General features: G+C 29.1%; 1 protein-coding gene across 7 annotated transcripts in view; it reads right to left on the bottom strand.

Moving 5' to 3' along the window:
• The window catches only part of LOC148230688 (uncharacterized), a 73,889-nt gene that overhangs the window by 31,909 nt on the left and 24,160 nt on the right, over window positions 1-17,820 (bottom strand). The gene's annotated exons all lie outside the window — the stretch shown is intronic.

The raw sequence follows: 17,820 nt of genomic DNA on the forward strand, positions 1-17,820 counted from the left end.
TAATTTTATGGTTTACTTGTTAGCTTTTAGTGCAAAAAAGTTGTATCAATTTATTTATAGTGTACTATTAATAAGCATTCAGTTTATATTGACAAATACTACATTGCATGTGAATGTATAATATATCATATTATTTGCGATTATAACTAGGTATAATTAATTATATATAATTTTATGTACATCAGCAATTAGTTATAAAAAATACTTGAATTAATAACTAATTTTTTACTGGTAATATTGATGATTTATGACGAAACAGATATGAAATATTACTTGATGTGATACATATATGCACTAAAAGCTTAATTAAAGGTTAATATTAAAATTATTGTAGGTTGTTTTAATTTTTATTTTTGCAAATATATTTTGTGTTGAAATTTTTTAAAACAGTGAGGTGCTAAGGAAAAAATAATAAATACCATTGTCTATATTTCTAAAACAGTAATGGTTTACGATGATTTAAAGTCTATATTTTTGGTAATAAGTTTTTAAATAATCCTACTGCTAATTACATTGATAGTGATATTCTGTATTTATACACAAATTAATTGTATTAAGCTCATTTTTGCTGTTTTTTTATTTTTTATCATCGTTCAATAGTCACACATATTTTTAATAAATTTAATACGATTTATTTTTTAAAGTGCAATTATTTTAATATTATTATATTATACTGGTATCAATTATTTTATAGCTCCAATATAATATAATAATACTGTACTGCCAAATATGTATTAAAATGTAGTAATAAGATTAATTTATTTAATTAAGCAAAACACGTATATAATACAATTGTTTGTAACAATCACCAAAAATATGTTAATATATAATTTTTAGTATTATTTAACATTAAAATTAAATAAAAACCAGCACGATATATCAGTAATGTTAATATCCCATAAGTTGCGTTCTTAAATTGCTATAATACTTAAATTGCTATAATCAAATCGCAATGAAATGAAGCTAGTTCTGAAAGCATTGAACATATGTAAGTGTTATCCAATTGTATCCTAAAGTTCTATTGATTCTCATATTTTTTACTTTAACTTTTATTTCACATGGAAACAGTCACAAATATTTCAATAAAAATATCGCCTGTGGGCAATTGTTGAAGGATACGCTATATTTGTAAACCTAATGCATGCAAAGCTCGATACGAAAGCTATTTTAATATATTCCTAAGCAGACAATTTGTCATATTAATAAAAAATGTAATAGTCAGCGAGTCAATAATTTATTCATGAAAATCTGTGGCGCTAACACATCCGCACAGGTCATAAATTTACTAACGAGCCACGTAAATTACACGGTGTCGAGGTGTTATTGTCTAAAAAATTAACTACCAGTATTACCATTTTAAAAAATATAAAACACTTTAAAGGCTATATGCATTGAAACGAGTTTTGCTAAGCAAACATTCATATCGCTCCAGATAAACGCATCTTGAAACTTCCCACGCGGATCATAATTTACTCGAAACGAGGCGCAGTATATAACTTGAATTATTTAACGTTTATATTAATTTAATTAATTTATTCAGAGCAACCGCCCAAGGAAGTCATCTCGAGTTAGCATATTAATAAAATATTGCGCAGGTGAACGCGCAGTCATGAGCTTGACGTGTGGTCAGAACACATGGTCGAGAATTTGCCAGGGTTGTACCAGGAAAACGTTGATTAAGAAATAGCAGATGTGAAAAACATGAAATAAAGTAATTGGAAATATGTGGTTTTGTCAGTAGAGTATCTTGTATTGTACAGTAAAAAATAATATTCTAGTTAATTAATTTTTACAAACTATATTTTACAATTAATTTGTAGGTAATGAAATATAAATATACACTATTTTATTATTTATATAATTATATACAAAAAATGCAGTACACATATAATTTAAAAAACATAGTATTTTTTATATATTATTTATTAGTTAAATATGTAAATATATAACTATCAGGGATACCTCAAAACAGTGAAAAATCGATGACCGTACATTTACGGCGATACCACTTAAAGAGTTAAGGGGTTAACCGTTGATTTATTTGTTTGATTGAGACCTTCAATTATCAAAAGTTATTTTTATAAATAATTTAGTTTAGCCTAATAAAATATTTTTTTAATTAACTTTTACGCTAAGGAAAATATCAATAATAAACAATTGTCATCAAAGTCGTATACTGTCATTCAATTTTACTGTGGAGTTTTTAATCCCTTGCATAATTTGTTATAATTTAAAAGTTATTCTAATGCCTAGTTCAAATAAACAAAAACAGATCTTAATATTGTGAGTAAACAAATACATTATTAATTAAAAATATTTTATGAAACACCTCCGTCCCGTGACGTTAAACACTAATAAATAACACTAAAAAGCTACGCTTTCTTTGGAAAGGATGCTAGCTAGATAATATATTTTTCATGCCTATTTTTTTATCCTTTGGTTATTGATCATGAAGTGACCATTTGGACCGTTTATTTTTATGGCGTGTCTAAGAAGCGATGCAATTGGTTCACAAACATCCTCATCTGTAATTCGACAGTGTTGTCTCGAACCATGGAGTCACAGCAGTAGAAATGAGCTAGGATACTGAATGTCCAGCATCATCATGGGAACACACGAAATCAAAGCTGACAATAATACAACTTGACACACCCGCGAAGGCTATCATATTTTCAAAACCTGCCATTTAAACTCCCCCGCCAAGTAGCGGTATCTACATTTATTTATATATCTGGCAATTTATATATGTTTGTAAAGTAAACTGTATATTATTTAGAGGCAAAGTAATCTATAATAATACGTTATTTATAATACATATAGTATTACAATAAATAATTGTTTTATATTGAGTGTCAATTAAACCCAATAAAATTAAAAAATCTTTATAAGAATAAATTATTTGTACATAAATTATGTGGGGCAGTTTATTATTGATGTATTATTTTTATAATGTCTGATACCCATAAAAACATATCAATTAATTTATACTTATTTATTAGTCTCTTTAAATATATCAATAAGCTCAATATTTTTTTACTTTTTATGCAAATTTAATTAATTCAACAAAAATAAAATAATCAATATTGAAAATAATATATAAATAGGCAAATAAAATTAAAATGTATATAAATATTTATAAACACATAAGAAGCATTTGGCGTATTTTTATTGTTTTATTTGTAATCAGTCTATATTTATTCATACAATTCAAGCTATCTAAAGCACCCCATACAGCTGAAATCGCTCTTGCATACAAAGAGTACATACATTTTGATTGAAATAAATTCGCATTGACCAGTACGCGATTCTCGCACTCGGACATTTATATGTTAATCGTGATAAGCAGCGATCGTAAACATTTGCGATGAAATAAGTGATGTTAACTGGCGGCTGCGAGAAGTTAATTACGAGCTTAAGATTTTGCATCTACATTGCAAATACACTTGCGCATTCCTGTGATAAATATTCAAATAAGAACAGAGGATACAACAAACGCTACTCCAATTTATTTAAAGCATGACTGACATTATTCTTGTCATTTATTAAAATCTCACGTATTAATTTCATAATGTATAATAATAATGCTAGACATTAAGTAAAAATCATGGTAGGTTTTTGCATTTATTTATTTTACAATGATCCGGTACCGATTAAGTATCAGGAGCAAGGATATATGCCAGTATTAAACATATATAAAATACATTCTATATATTATACATCTCTGAATCGAAACCGATGATGTTAAGTCCGAGAAATGTTGATGCGTAATTGCCCATATAAAGTCACACTGTCGGCTTTATTATAATATAACGTGCCGATACAGTATCTTTTAAATTGGCGTATGAATTCTCGAGATCATATTTTTCGCAGATAAATACAATCGAATATATTGTAGTATTCGCAAAATCAGAGAACACGGAGGATTGATCTCGCCGCTGCGCTCCTTCGAACAAGGATTCTGATCATTAGCAGCATCATTTCGTTGAAGATAGAAATGTTGTTCGAATTAAGCCAACCGGCCGAATGTCCTTCGACTTTCACAGGAAACGCCCCAGGCGTTTAAAACATACGTATCATTGTACATAATAACATATACTTAAATAAAATATGCTATATGTAACAAACGGTATGCTTTAATGTGGATAGCATTGTTGTTCATTATCAATTGGTACTTTATTAAAATGTTAAAAATTACAGAGGGAAAAGGTCGAATGACAATTGACTATGCTTTTATCTTGATATATTACATCCTGGAAGATGTAAAATGCATATTAACATGATAATATGATGTTGAGCGGTTCGTCGCTTCACTGAGCGTTGATATCTTTTACGAACCTTTAATGCCGGTTTTTATACAAACTTAAGTATTTTTCCTTGCATTGTTTTAACACCATTATATTATACGTTGAAAATATACTGTTTGAAGAGTTGTTTCCAAGCAGAAGCTAAAAAACGAATATTTTCAATTTTCAGGGTTGAATTTATGAGAAACCTCCGCTCCATAAACGTCTCGAAGCAATTACATTCCCTTTAGAACAATTAACAGATCAATTTACGATTCCCATCAATCTGTCAACAAAAAGATGTAATACAAGTGCGACATTCTTCAGCATTCTCAAATCAAAAAATAAATAAAATCGATTAAAAAACAATAATAAGAGACATACGTGTTACCTCTTGTAAATCGACACCTCTGCTTTACAACTCCGGTTAACATAAATCTTTCATTTTATATCTCTATCAAGGAGATAAGAAATATATTATATACTCTTAGACAATGTGCAAATAGTAGATATCGCGTTACATTCAAAATATTACGATACATCAGTAAATTTATATCATTTACAATTGTATAAAAAAGTGATAACATTTTACGATTACATTATTCAGATCTTAACTGCGATCTTAACGGCGGCTTTATCGCTCGAATCTATCGATTTTGGTAGTCGGATTGTTTGTTTTAAATCGATAAAAAACATGTATAATAACATAATGATGGTTGAAAATTTCAAAAAAAAATACCGTGAAAATGTATGCAAATCTTTGGAAAGCCTTCGTTTATTGCAGTGGGCGTTTTAAAAGTGAACGTTTTGTTGTAGTTGATAATTAATAGCGGGCAAACTAATCAGACCTTTTATGTTTTAGATAAGATTTAGAGGTCGCAGAATAGCGATTAAGATGTATTAACTTGAAGGCTTACTTTTCGCTCTTAATAGTGATTTAATTTTTATGAGCTTAAGCGGATGTTAGGCAATGAAAGTTGAAATCAATAAAATCTATTTATACGATTAAAGACGCGTTTAAATGCCAATTTGTATATATATTATAATATTAGATTATGTATGTTTTAGATAAATATTATTCACACTTTTAATCTTAAAAGTAACATGTGTTTGTATTATGAATAATTTAACACCTAATATATAAAGTGTAATATATGTAATTTTTATTTAATTTAGGCATTAAAAATATCTACTCATATTAAATTGATAATTAGTCGTGTTTTCTTTGCTGCTTAGTGTTGCTATATAGTGAATTTCCTGTCCATGTCAAAAGCAATAAAATCGTGCCATCGCGGTGAAAAGGATTAACAAGATTATGAGTTAAAATCGAATAAAGCACATCTAAACCGAATTTTGACTAGGAAAGCGCAAAAAACAATTATCTCTTCTCAGAAGTCAAAAACCCACGTCAAAAGCAATAAAATCGTGCAGTGGGAACGCTTGATTTTATTGCTTTTGGCGTGGATTTTTGACTTCTAAGAAATGATAATTGTTTTTGCGCCATCCTATTCACCAACATTCGGTATAGATAAGCTTCATTTGAATCTAAGAATATTTTGATTATAAAAGACTTAAAATAACCGGTCGTTTAAACTGCGACAGTACGATTTTAAACATAGACGTTATTCGAAGGGGGGCAGGTAATGGCATTTGCACCCCCCCCCTTGAATTTAGCTAGAAAAATGCATTTAATGATGATATACTATTCACTTGAATGAAATCGAAATAATGATGTCCTTGCTTGTATTAAATTTGAATTGATTCATTCAATATAGAGGATAATGTAAATGAGCAATATATAAAAAAAATTGTTCCATAAAACAAATTGTTTGTGCATTACCGTTAGAACATTGATTATAACACCCCATGAATAACTCTCCGCAATGAATCTTTTTCCGAAGATAATTTCAAAGATTTACTTTACATATATACACAAACAATTAATTTTATGCAACAAAGTGTAAGAAAATATATTTAATTATAATAATAAATAATAATAAAAATTTAATTGGCTTCATTGCTTTCCGAGGCACCGGTAATGCATTCTGTTGTTTCGACCAATGAAAAATAAGCATTCAAATATAAAACAAGATGGCCGACAGTACCGTGACAACAGTTTTAAATAATTATTATTTAACTAGCTGCCGGTACCTCACTATCGTGAGGTACCGATAGCTAGCGAGTGTGCGAATACCGGACCCTCAACTTTTTGGGTCTTAAATACAATTTTTGCATCGTTCTGATTTTTTAAAATTTAATGGTTCAAATTGGACATTACTATTTAGGATTTTCAATGATAGACAAAATAGTTCAATCTATAAAAAACTACTTAACATTTTCAATTCATTTGAAAATAGGTTTACAACTTGACTAAATATTTCCAGAAGAAAACATTTTATATTATTTATTAGATTTACAACGTTAGATTTTATCGTTATATTGAAACTTAGATATTTAATGATAAATCTAAATATTGTATATCATTTATGAATAGGTTTAAAACTTGGCTAGATAATAATAAATTAAAAATTGTACTATGAAATTTCAATACAGCGAAGCTCACGGAACCAATGAATAAATTTTGGTGTATTGAAAATTCGTTATATTGAATGTAAGGAAGATGATATATTTTTATTTTATTTTTAATTACTATATTACTACAGCATCAAAATAACTTCTTATAAGGTTAAGAGATCGTTTTTGTCCTTGTTTAAGGAAAATGTATAAAACACAATAAAATTTGTGAAAAAAATGTTTTATAAAAAAAGTTTGAGGGTCAACGAAACACCTGTAATGTCGCTTTTGAACACATCTGGTACACTCCAAGTCAATGATGAACTGAATTCTTAGAAATATTTTGTCAAGTTATAACGTCATTCTTAAATTCGGAGCAAAATATTTTGTTATACTGAGATTAGTTTTCATTGCAATGAAAACATTTTGTATGAAAGTTTTTCGGGGACAAATTAAACATTCGTTAAACTGGGAATTTCGTTATTTCGGTATTCATTACAAAGAGATTTAACTGTATTAATGTTTCAAATAGAATTGTAACTTAACTAAATATTAATAAAACAAAAAAATACCAAAATGTTTTCAACATAAAAAATAATATTAAAACGTAACATTTTGTAATATTTAAAAGTAGGTTTACAGTTTAAATAAATATTAATAATAATAAATAGCATTGGTTACACATCCGCTCAAAAATATTACTGATAATTAAAAATATTTTTTACACCTTACTGACGCTACAACACAATCGATCACCTATAGTTGGTGCAATGTGAGCGATTATAAGTCATTGATTGTGTTTTAGCGTATTTTAGGTGTTTGAGGTCCCGTTTGCGCTTTCCCAAAAAGCATACATTAGGGCGCCTTGTGACATCACATCTTGCGTCTCTTTCTAGCATTCACTCGTCTCTTTCTGGCGCCTCGCTGCCGCTCGCGCCGACTTTCACTATAGAACTAAACAACCTAACCTTTTTTTAATGATATTGTATTGATTTGTTCTCATTTCGGTATATCTTGTAATTGTCCAGAATCATCCAATCTATGACTAACTGATCCCGCTATCGCAGCGGCGTATGAAGCGACGCTTGTGAGTATTTGTGGAACTGATTTTGGCGCCGGCGTGAAACGTCATCGTGACGTCACTATGGCGCTCTAACGAGAGTGTTTTGGGAATTCGCGGCTCGTTTTAACGCTGCATATAACACAATTTTATCATGAATTAAAATTTTAGTAATAAGAACGTTATTTAGTTACACCATAAGTTACTTTATAATTAAAAAAAGTTGTTTATATGTTTTATGTGTAAATATAAAAGCCAATTAGAAAGATAATAAAATTTTTCATTAATTTGTCATTTGCCTGAATATAAATAATCGGATTGCAAATTATTGTTGTAATTAGAGAATGTCTTCGGTAGCCAACGTACTTAACTTTTTTTTAAATTAACTAATATTGGCTTAATATACATTATACATTGATAAACTTATTAAACAACATATAAACTATATATTTGTTTGGCAAAACAATAGTTTTATTAAAAAATATAAACTAATAAATATACTGTAAAAGATTATTAAAACAATAACATCCAGGATGTGCTAATTTTACTTTACAATATTGTACTATAATTTTTAATATGTATATAGGCTGATCTAAAAATAAAATAAGTATATATTTTTATTTATGTGTTATTTTTTGAGGAATGATTCAATTATGATTTTTTCTAAATATAATTGTATTAATTAAATTTCATGTTTGTTTATTTCGAAATAAATCATATGGTACGAATCTAATTGATACTTCAAACATATGATTCAACGCTATAACGCCGAATGTTAATTTCATTAATTAAAAAATAAACATAGACTCAATAGTATTTATTGATTTCTGGTGATACCAGTTTTTTTGTAATCTATTTTAATGTGAACCACAGCATATATCACGAATGTGACAAGCGCGTCAAATGGACAAATCGTTTGCCGCATTGACATCAAATTCATAACAACTTTGATGAATGTGATCGTAGGCATATTTTGCAATGAAAAAATATATATTCAAGGTTAGCGAGGACAGTGCCGTTTCGAAGACTAGCACAGTCGAATATCTCAGTATAGAGTATCTGGGAATGCGGATCCCATTTCCACCCACTTCAATCCGGGACTTCATACCAGAAAAGGTAACTGGTAACGATCGATCGCAATTTTCGCGCTTTGTGAGCACAAAGAACAAGTAGAACGACTTTTCGGAAGCGCAATTACGCGGAATGTCGCTACATTATAAAGGATGAATAGCTAGTTTCGATCTGAACTGATTTTTTTATTTACTAGAAAATATTTTGCCTTAAGGAACATATTTTGAATGAGTCACAGGTAAATTAAAAAAAATACCTTAGCATTATAACATCGTTACAATTTAATCATAAGCCGTTTTGACATATAAATTTCACGGTTAAATGCCGCTAGTGTTGATTCTATATATTTAAAATAATTTAAACTCGTCCGAATCGGTTTTATGATCGAACCAGTGTGACTAATTATAGTCCTATCTCTTCAAATGCGCACATAAAAATCACTTCAAGACAGTTAGATTCCGCATATTTTATATCAGCAATAAAACAATTTTAATGATGTAATTGAATATATTAAATCACGTATTGTATTTATATTATTTATGTATCCAGAGCGAACTATATAAGTACGATAAAAAATGCAATTTAAGGTCGTACGGAGAAAAAACTTGAAATGGAAAGAAGAACGCGTTAAGTTCTTTTCCACCTGACAAACGCATTCGGAATGATAGATCGCTTATGCGCTTCTGGTTTTCTGGAAGTGTATATAGTTTTATGCTCTTAATGATCATGTAGGTTAAAAAGTAACAAGACCTACCGCAGACGAAGTAATCTACAATAAACGCACATAATGACCTGTCATATAATTATGATAATTTTGTAAAATATTACTTGTCAAACTGCGAAAAGTGAGATATGTCGCGCACATGACGGATTGGCGGTTATTGTCTCTTTAATTTTCCAATTTAAGAATGTCTATAATGAACGCGTTTAAGTGACATATATACATATAACGATGAAAAAATACTAGCACCATGTTTCCATATGTTCAAAATAAAATTGTAACAACATAAATAATTGATTAAAAATATAATATAAAAAGAACGATGGTTATCGTAATTTATCAAAAGACTATCACTACTATATTTTGAGATTATTCTAATACTGATGAATCTACAAAAATAAATATGAATATCTTATTAGGTCTGAAAAGAACAAATCTGACTTTTTGAATGTCAAATATTAACAAAGTCAAATATTAAAACAATGTATGAAATATATGACATAGCAATTTAAAAGTTCAATAATATTTACATAAAAGAAAGAGGTGCTATTACATCTGCACCAAAACTCGAATCATCGAAATAAATCATCAAATTCAAGGTTAAAATGAATTCTGCAATGCTAATTTGTATGTGTCTTTGTAACTGTATTTTATAATATTAAAATAAAAACAAGATAAATTGATTTGTAAATATAATTGCAGGATAATTTCAAACATAATTTTAGAAATTAGATAGAAAAAGGTTTTCTTCATTAATTATTATTTTTTATATTAATTATTATTAGTTAAATGTTAGGTTTTTCTATTAATTCTAATATATCTATTAATCCTATCATTTTTTAAATTCATTTATAGGAATAATATTATATTTTTACACTACATTGTTTGAAAGCTGCGTTTTGAGATTTATTTATTGATTATATTAAGTAGAAAAATTAGCATCTTTGGAATAAAAAAAAATAAACCAAATTCGTAGTTATTATAATATATGTAAAAGTATCAAATTTCAATTTATAGTATTATTCTACTACATATAAAATTACAAAACCAATTTTTTGTGTATGTTTATAATAATTTAATCCTAAATAATTGTGTTCGATCATTGTTGTATTTTATAAAACTGTTTATAAAGAATATAATTTATGAAATTTTTCTACTTCATTACTATTAACTATTGTATTATGAGCATCGAATATTAAAATTTATTAAATTAAAATAAAATGAAATAAACACATTAAGTATATATAATAAATATATTTTAATCTGCAAAACTACAAAGAAAAATCTTTTTACTAAAGCTGCAAAACTCGTCATGAAGTTGTCACTAATAATATCTAAAATTTTCAGTTTAACGATACTTTTATTTTTTAGCTTGCAACATAATTTCATAAGCTTATAATATCCATATAACTGTTAAAAACAAAACGCTCTATTACATATTGAATTTAATCATAGCAAAATCTAAAATCAAGTACTAGTAAATATATTATTAATGAGACCTAATTTAACTAATAGCATATCTTGGGACTAAAAATAAAACATTATACTATAGTGCAATTATTATTTTACTGATGATCTTCTAAGCTTTTTTCTAATCAAATGAAATTACTATAAAATGTTTGCTATAAAAAATAACACATCTATGTAATAAAAACATAAGCAAATATTTTAAGAATTCTTAATAACCAAAAGAATAGAAATCCTAGACAATTTTAGAACACAAAACCTAAAAAAAAATTTTAAGATTGCCTCTATTGATTCATGAAAAAATATAAATAAAAAAGATTAAGAAAAGCTATTGTTCCAAAATTTTAAAATAGGTTCATCAATTGAACAATTGTATGGATAAACTTATAATATTAATCATAAAAAAGGTCAGTTCGATTTGTGATAAAGCGTTTCAACCGTTTAAGAAAAAATGGAATTCCTAATTAAAATGCGACAACACTGTGAAAACATTTTTAAGAACTAAGTCAGAAGGTACGCGCCATAAATAAAAAATGATTAAAATATAATAGAGTGCATTTTAATTTATCATTAAAACGACCGTTTTTGACATGCCTTAGCGGTGATCTTTTTTTTCTAATCAAATGATTAAAAAAACTCAAATCATGTCATATAAAAAGGAACAGACAGAGGGGCAAGTGTAAACTTTTACCGGAATATATGTATGTATGGATATAAACGGTTATATAAATAACTATATTAATCAAAGACAACTTAATTAATAAAAAAAAATCTTATTAGAAAATAACTAATAAATTCCATAAACGCGTTATTGTTAATTAAAAAATCAATTAATCACAATTATGCTGTTTAAATACCATGTTAGATCGAAGGTCGTTTTTTCAATTATTGCCAATAAAATATTCATCAATATATTTTTCCACCAAAACCCATTTTTTACGAGTAACTACAGTTTAACCCGCCTGTCACAGTTATGTCCTCGCCGTGGAACGCTGTCGATTCCAAACATAGTCATCATTATCTCACAACACAGTTATAGATATTCTTTAACCGAACCAGAAAACGCTTATGGCTTCGTATCAAACCGAAAAAGTCACGGCCGAGTACTAACTTTAATTATAACCATAACTTGCGAACTCGTGATCGCCGCACGGTTAAGGGTACGTGGGATTCGTAATATTAAACGGCAATTGACACATTTTAAGTGTATGCTAATGAAAGGGCGTGGGTGTTATTTTCAATTTGGGTCGAAACGGTAACCTTGCACCGTTGATAAGCGGTGAGTTTATTTATCGTAGCGGTTATGCGAACTTATTTCGCATTTCCGAGATTCGGAATGGAGATCAGATTATATCGCGGGCCTTAAATGTGTAAACTTGTTGACATGCAGTCGTGTAGTGCATAATTAATGGGGGTCTTGTGGTGTAATAAGGATTTGCCAAGGAAATGTACAGAACGACGGGCGTTGACGAAATGCTAATATGTAAAAATGAATGACGTCAATAAATTAAATTAAGAGCATGATCATTGTAATAGTTTTTCGTTTGAATAGCAACGAGCTATCATATTATTGAATAAGCATTTTATTATGGTATATAAGTTTGAGATTAATCACCATAATATGGTGAATGATTCAATACTGATTGAGACCAATAATTAATTATATAAAATATAATAAAATAGGTCCATCTAAAAACATCTTAGAGTGACTTTATCATATGTGATACATGTCATCCATTCAAGTTACATATTATGATTATTGTACATACTAAACTCAACGAGTGAAAGCTAAATCTCTCTATAATGATATCCTGGCACTGTGATTATTATAATATACACATTTTGACTAATGAGAGACTGCATTATTATTTTTTATATAAAAAAATAAATTTATTATCATAATCCCGGATCTCAGATGCGACACAATATCCACTATAATTTTTCATGCTTGGATATAATTACGCACAAAACTTAATACCCTATCTGGTGTACCTAAAGCTCATCAGGCTTAATGGGGGCACTGTGATGATTAAGCGCGAAGCTCGCGGTTCGAATCCCGCATTCCATTACACGTCGGATTATTACTAAATGTCAGAAAGACGTATTGGGACGTTTTCTTCATTGGGCGTGTATGCTTTAAGCACGATTCACAATATTGCATTTACCATTAAGCCATAATGCTACAATGTATATGTTTATCTAATACGCAAACATGTTGGTTTTTCTCTTTTGTTTTAAGACCTTCACCTTATTAGCTTTGAAGGCCTTGATTTTTTTATGAATTTTATAAATTGTGGGTATTGTCTAAGCGCGTTTTGATGACTGGACATAATCGGGGTGTATCGATAAATCAAAGAGGAGTAGCGCTGATGATGATGGTGATGATGGACGAGTTTATAATGGTCGGTTGTCATGTCGTCCATCAACGGGAGCAAGAGAGATGATGATCGTTTGTTTGAGATTTGTTGTAGAAGCGTGATGCGGATATTTATCGTAAGTTTTTTTTAATAAATTGTTTTTAAAAAAATCCGTATAAAAATAATATTTACTACTATTTTTGTACAAAATAAATTATAATACATACTTTAAAACTAACATAAAAAGCAACACCTAAAAACAGTTAAAAGTATTTTCTGGTAGCCAAGCACACAAAATAATTTTAAGGGTTACATATTATTAAATTTTGTCAACGAATAAAATTGATTGAATTGTAACATTATTCTTAACTAGAAATCATACACATACATGCGTCATTTTCATCGAATAAGTTCTCCTTTAAATCAAGAGATATTGTCATTGGTTCGGCGTTTTCAGTAAAAATGGAAGATGTAAGAGATAATCTCCTTTTTGATTTACAAAAAAAGTAAAAAATATTTATAGGGTGGGGCACAAAGATATTTTGAAGGTAGAGGTATGTTTAGTTCGGTAGGTTAAACTGTTGTTGCTGTTTTCAGGACCCATCATAAGTTATAACAGCTGAATATAAGGACTTTGTTGTTCAAGCGTATTATGAGAACAACCATTATTTGATAACGATACAGAGAGCGCTCCGTACACGATTTTGCTAAATCACACTAAAAAAAAAATCAATTGGCAAACCTATAGCCATGGCGTTTGGCTTATAATAATGCCACAGCATTTTATATATTATGGAAAAGTTTGAGGAGTATTCTGCTGATCGGTATGATCGCTAAATTGAGGCCAAGTTTAGAGATATCTAAAGGAAAATGTCTTTTAATAAATTCCTTGCTCTTTAGTTGATTAAAACCTATAATTAAGCGATTTGCTTAATTAAAGTTACATTATTTTGCTTTGCTCACTAGACCGCTACGACAAATTGTAATAAAATTGATTCTTACTGCATGATGATATATCATGATTAGAAAATATTTTTAAAATATGAAAGAAAATATATAATCCATTTGATAATAATAAAAAAGTAGAGGCACGTATTTTTACTACTACAAAATAGTATAATATAAATATTTTGTAAATATAGTCACGAATTTTTAATATTTAAAAAAATGAAAGCAGCGGTAAATGTGTGGATAATCAGTACTCCATACAAGTTATTTTTATAGAGGCTAAAAATGCTTCTTTCTAGTTAGGAATTACGTTAAAAATGTGGTTAGAATCACTTAAAAAATCGAAGAATTGATACCATTGCTTTGTAAAATAAATAAATAATAAAAATTAAGAAGTTTAGGCGAAGTACACTCGCTAGCGATTTGCGTAGAGACCAATACACTGTATGGTAATTTCGAGATGAAATAACATATCATTGATTCGACACATTCAAATTATTCAATACATTACCATACAATTTTCGTACTAAACGGTCAGTCAGAACACTGATAATATCGAGTCGCAGCAAGCTCGTAGTGAACAAATTATTTTATGGTATGTCTAAACAGAATCAATAAATCTAGAAGCTGGAGATACTGAGAGTGTAACTAGAAACAAACAAACCTTTATCTAAATCACTCACGATAAATTTTAAACCTGAAAGCTGAGAAGTTGTTAGATTTCATTGAAACTATCACAACAACAGGATTCATCATCGATACCAAAAATAACAATATTAAATTGGTGGTATTCGTGGGCTTCAATTGAAACATGTCAATTTATAACGATATTTTTAAAAGAGCAATGATAATATAAAGTGTTCTGTATGTATTGACAACGATAGGGGCTGTATACATGTATAACAACATATTTGCCATACTTCAGAAGAGATATTCTTGCTTATTTTTAAAAAAAAGCTGTACAACCATCAAACATAATTATAAAAGTGCGTGTCGCCGATTGATTTAAAATTACGCCGCAGGAATTTTAAGAATAATCGTTTTGTTATTACGGATAATAAGTGCAGCATTTCAGAATGTTCAGGTGTCACTATTGTTATTAAACCAAGAAGTTAATCATCGCGCACCTTTATTGATATTAAAATATAATATTATATTTGAAAATTGTTTATGAAAAAAATATGGAAGGTCATGTATTGTCTTTTGGCATAGATCCGGTATTTTGCAGGTGTGTAGTTCAAAGGTGTAAGACCTTTGAAAGTGATGGAAATTGACGTTGACCAAGACCTTGTTGGAAAACGTGATTTTTTTTATTATTGTCTGCACTTTTTTAACACTTTATTGTGATATATAGTGCTGCGTGCGTCACGAAGTCCAAAACCGTGACGATGGTCTTATCTTGTCCCATAAAACGATTTGCTTCCACGCAAATGGGATTACACAGTTCTGGACCTTAAACGTACGACCAAGTGCATTGTAAATTCAAGAGTTTGTTTTCAAGTACGAATTTGTCTAGTAGGATTTTATGCAAAATTGCATTAAATGCGTAAAGAACGCGGAATTTGTGTCGTTTAAATTCAACAAGGCATCTACAATGACTACGAGTTCTGAGTATTATAATTTTGAACGTCTCAATTTGTACTAAACATTCTTATCCATTCACAATTTAATAATATACAGATATGCAAGTATTAAAAACTGTCTTGTTATAATATTGATAACACTGATAAATGAGGTGGTGTCGATAGACATAGGTAGTTAATTATTGATTTAATCACATCAATAATCGATTATTGTGTTTTCGGGGTCAAAAAAGCTAATGGATTAATTCTATAATTACACACTCTGTAACTCGTTCAGAAGTTTTTTGAGCTTCCGTGATATGATTAGTCATGGCGTTGCCTCTAATGTACAGGAAACCAAATCAATCGTTTCGTAAACGTAAATCGTAACGTTAGACTTGGAAGCTTATCTTCTATGTCATACGTGAAGTTTCAAGGTCAATTATAAATAGAGCTATTTTGCGCGCAGTAATTTTTTTGTATGGACCGATCTGCGTGTTATTTTGCTTTACCTACAGATGATTTTGTGTCAAAATTGTAGTGACGTGTATCGACGAAAGTGCAAAACGAGTTTTTTTGCATCGAGTTCATAATTAAAATGTCTGCTTATTGAATTATATTCGGATCAATTTGTGTGAACCGGTAACGAAACTTTTTGACTTAATCACGCCTATACATCATATTTAATTAAGTATGAAAAATTTATTACTTGTGTATTTGCGTGGGCCGTATCAATTTGTTGTTGATTAATATTTTCTTGCTTGAGAAAGTCGTATCTTAGTTGAGTATAGGTTAAGGTGATTTTGTATGTGAATTATTAATATTATTACACCTCTCATACAATCATTGAGTAGCTCTGTTCTAATCAACGTACAACATATTCGTTATTAAGTTACATAAAGAAATCTAATTCTAGAATGTAATCCATAAATTGCTAAACCTAATAAGATAAATTCTGTCATAATATTTTTTCGGTTACAATTCGATTTTGTGGCATTGGTGTCTAAGTATGCTGTCTAACCGCTATCTTGCCATTATTTATGCCTTTCATAGGATCTAAATGTCGTGAAATGGAAGTCTGCTGCCAGTTTCCAAACAACAGATGCAGGTCTTTGCCTGGGCTTATTTTCTAGGTTAATATCGCTAGTACGAAATGTACATCAAAAATGGACTTAATGACAAAAAAAGGCCGAAATAGCAGCCGCTTCTCTCTTAACGTCAACTATGCTTCAACTATGAAGAATGAAATCAAAAGTTTAAGCCGATTTTCGGATAAGATTGGATTTTACGAGCGCTTCACTTATCTATAAGTACACAAATTGTACGTTATTAAAAAAAAATAAGTCGATGTCTTTAATAATTTATGTTTTTTTTATTATTGTATAGGTTTATTATCACTTTTTAAAGCAAATGTTTTGGTTAATGATTACCTTCTGATTTTTTTGTAAAACTATGAAGTAGGCAATTGTGTTATTATTGAACCAATATACGAGGACATTTGATTAGAATATGACTAATGAACGCACAGTATGTCGGTTTGAGAAGGTTTGTTCTATTCTTGAACATAAATCACATCAGTGTTTTAATACCATAGTGCAGGGTTTCCCAAACTTTTTCAGCGACGGAACACTTGGCAAATCTGAAAATTTTGGCGGAACACTTAGCTTATTTTTTAGGTTGCGTAATTCATATTAGTATATTTTTTTATGTTTGTTTTAAATCAGAGTCATTAACTAAATCAATTAAATTCTCATAATCCCTTGCGCTTAAGCCCACTGGTTTAACTGTCACAGAAAATGGATTGCTAACCCAGGAATCGTCCTTACTAGTTCACGAA

The sequence above is a fragment of the Plectrocnemia conspersa genome, unplaced genomic scaffold, assembly GCF_051122295.1.
Source record: "Plectrocnemia conspersa isolate PC_06_02 unplaced genomic scaffold, ASM5112229v1 ptg000010l, whole genome shotgun sequence".
Classification (NCBI taxonomy): domain Eukaryota; kingdom Metazoa; phylum Arthropoda; class Insecta; order Trichoptera; family Polycentropodidae; genus Plectrocnemia; species Plectrocnemia conspersa.